The sequence below is a fragment of the Rattus rattus genome, chromosome 4 (assembly GCF_011064425.1).
Source record: "Rattus rattus isolate New Zealand chromosome 4, Rrattus_CSIRO_v1, whole genome shotgun sequence".
Taxonomy (NCBI): Eukaryota; Metazoa; Chordata; class Mammalia; order Rodentia; family Muridae; genus Rattus; species Rattus rattus.
In genome coordinates this window covers 138,130,532-138,142,058 of record NC_046157.1, presented here as the reverse complement: position 1 = coordinate 138,142,058, position 11,527 = coordinate 138,130,532, and positions in this window count along the sequence as shown.

The following is an 11,527-nucleotide window of genomic DNA, read 5'->3' as shown; positions in this document are numbered from 1 at the left end:
CTGCCAGATGATCCCCAAACAGAACCAGATGCACCCTAGTCTCTCTCCTTTTCTGTACTTCTCCAGTGTGGCTTACTGTCTTCCTGAATTGTGGTGCCTTGGTCAGGGAGGAAGGCTACATGTCCATTATGTACATCAGTCTCCTCACCAAACAGCACTTTCAGTTTGTTGTTCTTGTTGTTTTGTCCTTAGACCCTTGAACAATATCAGCTTGAAGAAGAAAACCAGCAAGTAGCTGAATATATAGCTTTTATGCAGCTTCTAGCAACAAGGCACCTGTGTGCTAGGTGTTGGAGAAAATAGCTAATGCCAGGCTATTCCAAGAGAAAAATCTGTCTAGGAAGTATGGCAATGAATACATGAGTGAATTTTTATTTTCCATTGAGCGTATGATCCAGAATTATGCAAATAATTAATTTTGCAGAACCTTATGCTGACAGCAGGCTGCCACCTGACGGTATAAAGTCCTGGCAGGTTGCTTTTCTTGGCTCCCACCACTTAGAGGCCTGGGGCTTTCTTGTGGCTACGGCCTTGGGAGCAGAGACCTCCCTTTTCGAGTTCTCTGCCTTGTGTTCTGTTGCTATGGCAACAACCCACTTTTATTCTGGACTTGCTGCACGGGAGAAGGGAATCCTTTACTACAATGGCATAAATAGAAAGGGTTATTTTATTTTATTTTTTTTTAAGTTGACAAGGTTGATCAGAAACACATTATGCTAGAACCAAAGATTTGAATTTAGTGGTAAGATAGTTACATGTTTCTGACAGCATTAAACGAATGAATTAACTGGAAGAATAGAAGATTTGGTTACCTTTTTGTTTAAATGTCTATCTGTGCCGCTGTTGTAGTTCTATTTTTAATGCAAAACTATTTTCGTCGTCTTGAAGTATGTTTCAGATCTGTTTTAAGTCAATCCAGCATGTAAGGCGGGAGCAAGTATCTAGAGTAAGCCTGCAGTGTGTGAGAGATGGGGGTGAACAAAGAGATACACCTGCCCGGCAGTGTGACTGACTGATCTGTTCAAATCTGCAAGGGGGGCTGTGTGGCTACGCCGGTATCCATGACTTGAATTTTGCTTTTGGAATAGAATCAGCTTGAACTAAGATTGGAGTTTTCAACACTTTCAGGTACTCATGTGAGTACGAGATGACTGGTGTAGCACATGGCTTATTCACTGCATTTACTACAGAAGCCAACCACCGTGGTAGCATAACCTCTTTCTCCCTTTCTCCCATGCAATGTTCCCTTCCCATTTCCTACAGGCCCTGCTTGGCCTATACTGAGCTTTGTCTCTTGACCCAGGTAGCTTCTCATCCTTAACACAATGGAGACTGGCTTATCTAACAAGCAGCTGCGTGCCATATTTCAGCACACAGAGACATGGTTTGCACACCTTTCTTCTTCCACATGCCTAGGTTCTCCTCCAATCAGACCCCATCTTGCAACTCAGGGCCATTTGTCTTCTTTTGGAGGAGCCAAAGAAGACTCTCATTTATTCACTCACAACCAGCTATCAGCATCACATGGAGACATGGGGTGTTCAAGAACATTATTATCTAGGATAGAGATAGAAAGTGACACTCAAGGGTCACTTTCCTTAGACTTATTGTATTATTGATGTTTGTTGCCTTGTCTCCTCTATTTCTTGGTTAAAATGGAATCTTGTATCACAATTACTACTCAAGAACCACATGTCCCATAGAACTCTGTTACAAATGTTCCCCCTCCCTCCTTCTCTTCCTCCTTCCCTTCCTCCCTCTGTTCCTTTCTCTTTTTTTATTTTCCTTCTTGGTAATGCTCTGGCAACAAAATTTTAGCCTCAAACACTGAAAGCACTGAGTACAATACCTGGGGAGGTGACTCACCATGGCTGATATAGTTCTATAAGAAACCTATGTTGTCTTTTACATACAGGAAAGGAAACTACCAGAGTCGATATTGGTGGCTACCTTTTCTGGGACACTGGCTGCCTGAATTAGCTTGGGTCAGCTACAGCAAAGGTCCCACAGACTGGGTGTCTTGAACATCAGAGGATGGAAAGCTAAAATTGACATTATACTGCTAGGCCGTTACTTTTACCTCTTTTCCAGCTTCCCACAGTTTGCAGGGAGCCATGTTCCTCAGTTTCTACATCATCACTCTGACCACTACCTTCATGTTCTGCCCCTCTCTCTTTCTCTGGATATTAGAACATGACTTTCCTAAGGGTCTCATTCTAACTTGATCACCTCTATAAAGACCTTAGATTTAACAGGAGCACAGTCCAAGAGGCAAACACTCAAGCATATATTATTTTGGAGAGAGGAAGACACAGTCCACCTTACTATGCTGATATAGTTAGAGGTGAATCCTGAAATGCCTTCCAGGGCTGCCAGGTTGGACTATGGGATGTGCTGTTGTTTTGCTAGCAATGGAGCTATTTTGGAGTAAGTTCACTGGCTCCAAAATACACACAGTTGCTCCTTAACATTCTCCGCTTCAAATCTTGTGGTCTTTGAGAGACACCAGCATCTGCTCACTTCTTCCCATGCTGTGACTACCATTTGGTCCAACATGGCCTATCCCACAGCTGGATGACTAAGATAGCTTTCTAAATGCTGATCCCTCTGCTATCCCATTACCCTCCTTCCTGATAGCATCCAAAGCCATCCCAACCAGATTTGGAGGCCAGGCCCACTCCTTTGCTTTAAGTTTTCTGGGAACTCACCATTGCACTGATCCTATGACAGAAGTTCAGAGGCCCACAATGGTCAGACCCAAGCCTTTATCCTTCCTGCTATACACACGAAGCCCTCCACGCCATTCTTGCCTATCTCTGGGCTATACAGCTCTTCTTTCATATGCTTGCTTGAATTATCTCCTCGTCATTTAGGTCTCAGCTCCATCTCTGCTATCTCAGGCTGTCTCTGGCTGTTCAGTGTCGAGCCAATTCCCCACTCCACATTCATTTCCTATCTTGTCTTCCTGATTAACTTTAATCTTTTCATTCATCACTGCCTGCTTTCTTTTTATTTATTCATTACCTTCTCTTTCCTCTAGAATAGAGCTGTATAATTTCAGGTACGCTGTTCTTTTTGTTCGATTGCTATGTTCAGAGCTTAAAACAGAGCCTTCCACAATCTACTTATCAACAAATGCTTATTTTTGAATGAAGGAGTAAGTGAATGAATGAAGACTCTGTGATGAAGACAAATGAAAGGCTCACAGACAGATGCATACTATGGGTCACACATGGTTTCCACCAGGGCTTCTTCTGATCTTCATAGACTCTTTTAAGGCGGGTACTATGCCCATTCATGGGACACTGGAAGTTGTAATGGCTCTCCATAAGCATTGACCTAGAGCACAAGCTAGACATGACCAATGGTGGATTAAAAATGATTACCTCATGACAAGGAGCACAGGAGCATGAGGAGGGGCTGAAGCCATGATCCCCTTCAAGACCACACTCCTAGTTTCCTAAAGATTCCCCATTAAGTCCTACTTTTGAAGGAATCTATTATATCTTAATAGAACTACCCTGGGGGTAGTTTTGGCAAGTGGGCCTGTGATGAACATTGTTTTACTAGAGTAACTAGGTTACTCTGTGCCTAACCTAGTGCTTCCTGAACATAGAACTATAGTAGACACTGGAAGTATGTGTTAAACAAATGAATGGAGAGAACTAAACTATCAAGTATACAGAGACACTCCATTCTCCTGTGTGCCTTTACTATAAACCATGGTATGGATGGGAAGTTTGTGGCTTGAAGCCAGACCAGAGACTACCAGAAAAGATGTATAGCAAGCCCCAGGGCTGGCAGTGTACAAAACCTACCACTCTTCCTGCTTCATAGTCCCACATGCTTTTGTTCTCTCTCACCTGTGAGAGAGTGAAGACTTAGGATGTTACTTCAAGAAGGCTGCAATTTTTCCCTGTTTTATTCTAATGGCCCTGAATCAGTTTTTTTTAATCATAGTTAGGGATGGGTAGACTATGATTTCATCTATGACAAATTATATTCTCAATGGTAATGGGATATATAAAAATAGAGCCCCACAGTAATTTATATCAATTCATTTTAAATTATTATATAGGATCACTTGGAATAATCTCATAGAAAAACAAAGAAATAGAAAAAGAATTTACATTGCTTAAGGAAATAATTCAAGTAGGAAAATTAAAACCTAGATGTGGGCAATAGAAAATGAGGATCTTTACGTGCTGTTGGTTTACAAGGTCTGAAATAACTACTTGGGATGCAGTTAAAAGCAAGGAGGTGGCTGGCATCATGAACCAATGCAACCATTACAGTAAAGTTACCCAGGTCAGAACAAACTGGGCCAGTTCATTCTCAAAGGACATAAAAGACAACAGGAAAACATTTCTCATGCACACAGTAGCACCTGGGGCAACTCTTGGTTAGATACAGAGAGTTCAGGAGAGAGAACACCAACGATACATGTTAAAGAGAGCTGGAATCGCAGGACACATCTCCCAGTTCCCAGGTTCTGTAGTAGATATCAGCATGCAGGCAATTTGGGGGTGCGCTCTGAGGGGCAACACCTGCAGAGATGTTAGGGTAACAGTATGGGGTGCAGCTGCAGCAGAGGCCTGAGTATCCCCTAAGAACTTCTGAGCTGGAATGACTTTGAGAGTGTAGGCAGGGAATGCAGCCTTGTATCCCTGCAGTGACCTTCAGTTAGACTGTATGCTATCCCATCAGGAATGACAGCTCTCTTCTGTGACTCCTGTGGATGAGAGTAGTGGCTGAGCCCTGAAAGAGTGGGATAAGGACCTAGCCCGTATATGTCAGTGTGCCTTGACTTCCTATGTGTCCCTGTTGGAACCATCATTGGGAGATACAGAGAAAGAAGGTGGAATGTTATTTACCAGTAACATATCTTACAATATGATGCCCTGTGGACCACCAGCTACTCCCTCTGTCCCTATAACCTTCTTCCAGCTCTTTCTACATCCACATTTGACCCCTTTGTGTCTTCAGGTAAAACGATCCTAAGGCATAAATCTAGCCTGTCACATCCCTGCCTCATACCCTCCAATGATTTCCTGTCTCACATATTATAAAATTCTAACTCTTTGACATGCCCTTTAAGAAGTAGGACCATATATCATGCAAACCAGGCCACTTTTGAGAGTGAATGGAGGTCCTGCTCATAATTGCACAGGGACAAAGATCTATACCATGTCTGTTCTTGCAAGCTGGGATGCATGTGCACTCTGTCCATAAGGTACCCGACATCTCTTCAGTTCACTGCCCTTTACTTTCTGTTAAGCCCAGGAACAAGCTAAGCCTTTTCTCACTACAGGGCACTTGCTCTAGCTACTTCCTCCTTTCACCGCCTTCTTCTCCTCCTTCTCCTGCTTTTAAAAAATGTCTCAGCTTAACATTTTCCAATTCAGAAAGGCCGTCCCATTTATTCTGCATCACAAAACCTGTTCACTTCACCCACAGTTCTAACAACAATAGGAAATTACCATCACTAGATGCTAAACTCCAGAAGAAAGTGAATAGCGTTCTGTCTTGCTAGCTACCGTGAAGACAGGCATTAGCCAGCGCCCTTCCATACATACTTGACACCAATAAATTCTTCATTAAGTCAATGTAGAACTTAGGAAAGTTTTTTAAATCAAAAGAGGATGTGCAAATGAGTGGTTTTTAAATCGTGTACGTGTGTGAATGAACTATTACAAAACAGAAGTTGTGTGTATATCCCTTGAGTACCCAAAGACCTATAAGGGACAAACACATTGACTACACTGGGAATTATACAGGTCGCTGCTCATCCTCGAAATGTGGACTAGAGGAATGCAGAACACGAAGCAATCAGTTTTCAAACACCTGGAGGATCACAGGCTGCTGGCTAATAACTAGCCGTTTAGCGATGAGGTGATACTGTCAGAACAATCTAATTTCCTTTTTAAGACAGAGGGACCGTCATCAAAAGCGTTTATTAAGTGTCTGTCTGCACACGGCCACGAGCAGCCTGTTGGAGGTGGGAGCGGGAGGTTTGTGTTCGGCTGTGAAGCATCACATTTAATATGTGTCTTGACTTCTGCTGAAATCTGATTTTGACTCTGCGATAATTTCCTTTCACAGGTCAAGCAAATATGAGCTCCTCGCGGTAGCAGGTTATAGCAGAGTAGTCACAGACTTAAGCTCACCACCATTTCCAAAGCCTTTGCAAGATGGAGTTTGAGAGAGTGGGGGAGAGGGAATGAGATGGGGGGGGAGGGAAGGAGGGAGGGAGAGAGGGAGTGTGTGTGTGTGTGTGTGTGTGTGTGTGTGAGAGAGAGAGAGAGAGAGAGAGAGAGAGAGAGAGAGAGAGAGAGAGAGAGAGAGAGAATGAACATAATGGTTAAAGTTTGGTCTGTTGTTCACATCAGATGAGGTTAAATTTTCAGCACTCTGCTTTCTAACATACCATGTTCCAGAAAACAGAATCATAGTCAGGTTGCTGGGGAAGTTGTTCTTGGTCCATTGCAATGGCTGGTGAGTGCCTTCCTGTGAAAGGGTCTAAATCAGCTACTGGAAGCAAAAGCTTTGAGATAGAGCCACACTGGCACATTGAGGACAAAATGTCATGCTAAAAGAAATGTTCTGTAGGTAGCAAAAAGTCATGCACACATTCCCCAATACCAGGCTAGATATCATCACCTTGACTTTTATACAGACAATGCTTTGGGTCAAGCTGACAGAATCCCATCCTATCATCCATCCACACACACCTTGCAGATGTGTGAGCTGAATACCAAGAAGAAGGAAAATTCCACAATGGGTGAATGCTCACAAAAATCTTAAAGGGGACATCCTGGGGGGGTATATACACAGGTCTACGTGACTGGTCCTGACTGTAGACATGGCACAGATCACCAGGAAGAATCTCTTCAGCCAAAAGGTGAGAAGTCAGCATCTAGGAAGCCACCAGAGGGACAGCTGAGCTGACTTTAGCAACGGTGTCCCATCCAAGAAAGATTGAAAGGTAAGGCAGTATACCACCCAGAGAAGCTCCAATGTGTGGAATGTTGGCCAAATGCTTTGTGTCTATTCATGGAGGGATAGGAAGAGATGTCATTGCTGTCCCTTTATGTCCCTAATATTTATAGGAATTTCTTTGTAACTAAGAACCATCCTAGGAGCAGGACTAGAACAAGAACAAAGTATATGCCACCCTTATCATTATGGAGCTGCAGTTCCCAGGGATTCAGATGCCCACTACCCTGGTGGGTCATTAAGTATATAACCAGGACTATGGAGCATCCAGGAGCTTAGACAGCAGCAGGATTAAGATGAGTTGGGGTGGGGCTTGGAATGAACTATCAGCTACCCAAAGGAGAAGACTGCAGGGGCAAGAGTTTCAAATACAATTTCATAATCCACTGCATGCTCTGTGAGTTACTACTGCTCCAAGGAGGGCAAAGGGCATTCGTATGCTTGCCAGCTGCAGAAGTACCCAAAAGGTTCTCACCCTTTTGGTTTGCTGCAAGAATTCTGCACAACTTGATATGGCCTCCGTGCTGGGTCTATGATGTCAGCTTGCTCCCCAGGCTCCATTGCCAGTTCCTTCTCTCTACTTAATATATGTATATATATATATCTCTACTGTATATGCCGGCATGTCCCAGGTTGCCAATTCCTTCTCAACTACTTAACCTGTGTATGCCGGCATGTCCCAGGTTTCTATCCTGGGTTTCTGTCTGTTTTAGTTGTCTCTGGTGACCTCATCCAGTCCAGAGTTTATCACCTTCATGCTCAGGATCTCCCACACCCAGGCTCTAAATTTATTCCTCTAGTGGTAACCCTTTCCAGATAAAGAGGCCAGTGTTGCCCTCCCAACACTTGGTCTCTACTTGTAGTGGACATCTCAGGCTGAAGGGCTAGCCTATGGTTACTGAAAGTTGAGGATTCCCCTCTCAACTGTCTCTACTTCCACATCCTGTCCACCCCACTTGCTGTCACCACTTCCTTTCCAGAACATGCTCCTCTGAACTTCCATGGTTACACCTTTGGCCCAGTCTGAGTTATTATAGGAGCCGTTTACTCAGCCCCCACACTAGTCCTTCTTGGGTAAAAATAACTACTCTATCCCTATCAGTCAGAGGAACCCATGTAATCTGACTGTGTCACTTCCTGTTTTAAGAGCAAAGGGTGGCTCACCTAGTACATGGAACATAGAATCTGAATTCTTCATTCAACATACTCAGTCCTTTACCTCCCTCTCTCACTCCCCCTCCAGTTTTCTGGTCCTCACATACCCTGGTCTGCCCTCAGTGCTTCACCACTACTAAATTTTCTGCTTAAGAGCCCTTTCCTCCAATCTTCTTAACATTCAGATCGACAACTTTCTTCACTGAGGCTTCCCTAACTAAAAGCTTTGTCACTGTACCATGCCTTTTCATTAATTTTAAATTATTATTATATTAAAGTTTTATTTATTTAATTTTTATGAATGTACATTTTTAAGAGCATATTTGTGTATGTGCTCATGTGTGCCGGTGTGTGCACATGCAGAGGTCAGAGGTTGACATTGAATGTCCTCCTCTATTGCTTCCCCATTTTATGTTTTGAAGCAGGGTCTCTCACTGAACCTGGAGCTCGCTGATTGACTAGACTGGCTGGCTGGCCAGCAAGCCCTAAGGATACCTCTGTCTCTGCCAAGTAGGCACTGGGATTACTAGTGTATGTTACAGTGCTGCTGGGCTTTTTACATAGCTGGTAGGGATCTGAACTCAGGTCCTCCTCTTTGTATAGCAAGTAATTTACCTACTGATCCATCTCTCCAGAACCTGTTATACATTTAAATGTCTCATATACCACTTATTGCTAAACAATATTTTGCTAGAAATATAATTATTTACTTCAATTAGGTTTGTGCTCATTAGGATATGAGCTCTGGCAGGCAAATGGATCTCTGAGTTCGAGGCCAGCCTGTTCTACAGAGTGAGTTCCAGGATAGCCAAGGCTAAACAGAGAAATCCTGGCTCCAAGGCAAAAACAAAAACCAAAAACAACAACAACAACAACAACAAACAACAACAACAACAGCAACAACAGCAACAACGGCAGCTTTAAAAGAACAGAGATATGTATCCCTGTGAAGGACCTGTTGCATCATACATGTTTAGTTAAAATCGGTGGGATAATCGAGCATGCAAATGTCTAGTCATTGCATCAACCCGCTACAATGAGTAACTATACTGATTGTCTGTTGCTCCTAACAAGTTACCCCAAAACTGAGTGTCATAAGATAATAAGTATGTATGTGTGCTCACAAACCTATGAGTCGGCAATTACACAGCTCTGGGTCACATTGTCTGGTCTTGCTTCAGCTCATACATATACCTGGGGTCATTGTTAGGTGGACTGAAGGCTCTTTGGTCTAGGAAGTCTCTACTCCTGTCTCAGATAGTTCTTTGGCTGGGGCAATGGGATGGCTGGGCTATGTGACACCTATCCAGAAGCACTTACTGTTCATGTGGTCATTGTAGAGCCCATGGGGAAGAGCTTAATACCAGCTGAGGTTAAGGCATGCGACCAGCACACTGTCACTTACAGTGAGTGCTCTGTTGGCCAAAGTGAATCTCAAGGTCGGCTCCAGCTAAAGGCATAGGGAAATAAATATTCTGCTGAGGCTAAGGCAAGGATATCAGGATAGACGCACTGTTGCAATCAGCTTACTACATTGGCTTCTCCTTTGCAGACCGAGACGTGTGAGCCTTACCAATCATTCCACAGGAATGTTGTGGCCAGGAGACTGTGTCCTTGATCTCACAGAGGGGATGTGGCTCTAGAATACACAGTGTTATCAAATAATGCAGGCTCAGCTTTGGTCAGTTGTCCTTGATTCTTCCATACTGTGTAGAGCTCCCACATGTGTACCCAGCGACAGCCCTGAAGCAGGTGCCTATCCTTTCAGAATTTCATCTTAGAAGATGGCAAACACCAGGGCTACTTTTACTATCAAACATCTTAGAGCTTACAGGTATTAGTTGAGAACAAGATTACATCATAATACTCTCTCATGCCCATGAGTGGTGGTGCACACATGTAATCCCACTCCTCAGCAGGCTGAAGCAGGAGCATGGCAGTAAATTCAAAGCTAGCTTCAGTTACACAGTGAGAGCCTGGGTCCAAAACAAATAAATAGACAAACAAAACAAAAAAAATGTCTTTCTTCAATCTTACTGTCTTGCTTTTGAAAAGAACTCCAATGACTCAGAATGATAGGGACTTGACACATTACATTTAAGGTAATGCCTTAAAGTGATGAATACAGCATGCTCGACCTTGTCCTTGCCTTGCCTGTACAGCAGAACATCACATCCTGGGAAACTCAAGGCTAAACAAGGTCAACTCTTGTTTCAACAGAGAAGTTCTTACCTTTTCCCAAAAAGTAAGCTGGAGAAGGAGCTCACAAGCCCACATCCTTAACTAAGGAACTCTCCAGTTGACAGCTCCTGAGGGAGAGTGGAAACAATTTCCTTTGGGGGTAAGGTGCTTGGTGGATTGACTATGCTCCAGTGCACGGCCCCAGAATCAGGAGTATCTAGTCGGCACAAACTAGGTTTGGTGGGCTATTAAAAACATAAACAAATAAAGGACATGAATCTGGGAGGGAGGAGAGAAGTAGGGAAGGGTCTATGAGAAGTTGGTGGTGAATATGGCCAAAATACACTCCTGAAATTATTGAAGAGTTAATAGAAGTATTATATTTAAAAAGTAAAATAAAATAATGCCCCCTCTAAACTATGTGTTAAGATGGCGTGCTGCAACCAGACACACTCAAACTAATAGAAGAAAAACTAGGGAAGCATCTGGAACACATGGGCACTGGAAAAAATTTCCTGAACAAAACACCAATGGCGTATGCTCTAAGATCAAGAATCGACAAATGGGATCTCATAAAACTGCAAAGCTTCTGTAAGGCAAAGGACACTGTGGTTAGGACAAAACGGCAACCAACAGATTGGGAAAAAGATCTTTACCAATCCTACAACAGATAGAGGCCTTATATCCAAAATATACAAAGAACTCAAAAGTTAGACCGCGGGGAGACAAATAACCCTATTAAAAAAATGGGGTTCAGAGCTAAACAAAGAATTCACAGCTGAGGAATGCGAATGGCTGAGAAACACCTAAAGAAATGTTCAACATCTTTAGTCATCAGGGAAATGCAAATCAAAACAACCCTGAGATTTCACCTCACACCAGTGAGAATGGCTAAGATCAAAAACTCAGGTGACAGCAAATGCTGGCGAGGATGTGGAGAAAGAGGAACACTCCTCCATTGTTGGTGGGATTGCAGACTGGTACAACCATTCTGGAAATCAGTCTGGAGGTTCCTCAGAAAATTGGACATTAAACTGCCTGAGGATCCAGCTATCCCTCTCTTGGGCATATACCCAAAAGATGCCCCAACATATAAAAAAGACACGTGCTCCACTATGTTCATCGCAGCCTTATTTATAATAGCCAGAAGCTGGAAAGAACCCAGATGCCCTTCAACAGAGGAATGGATACAGAA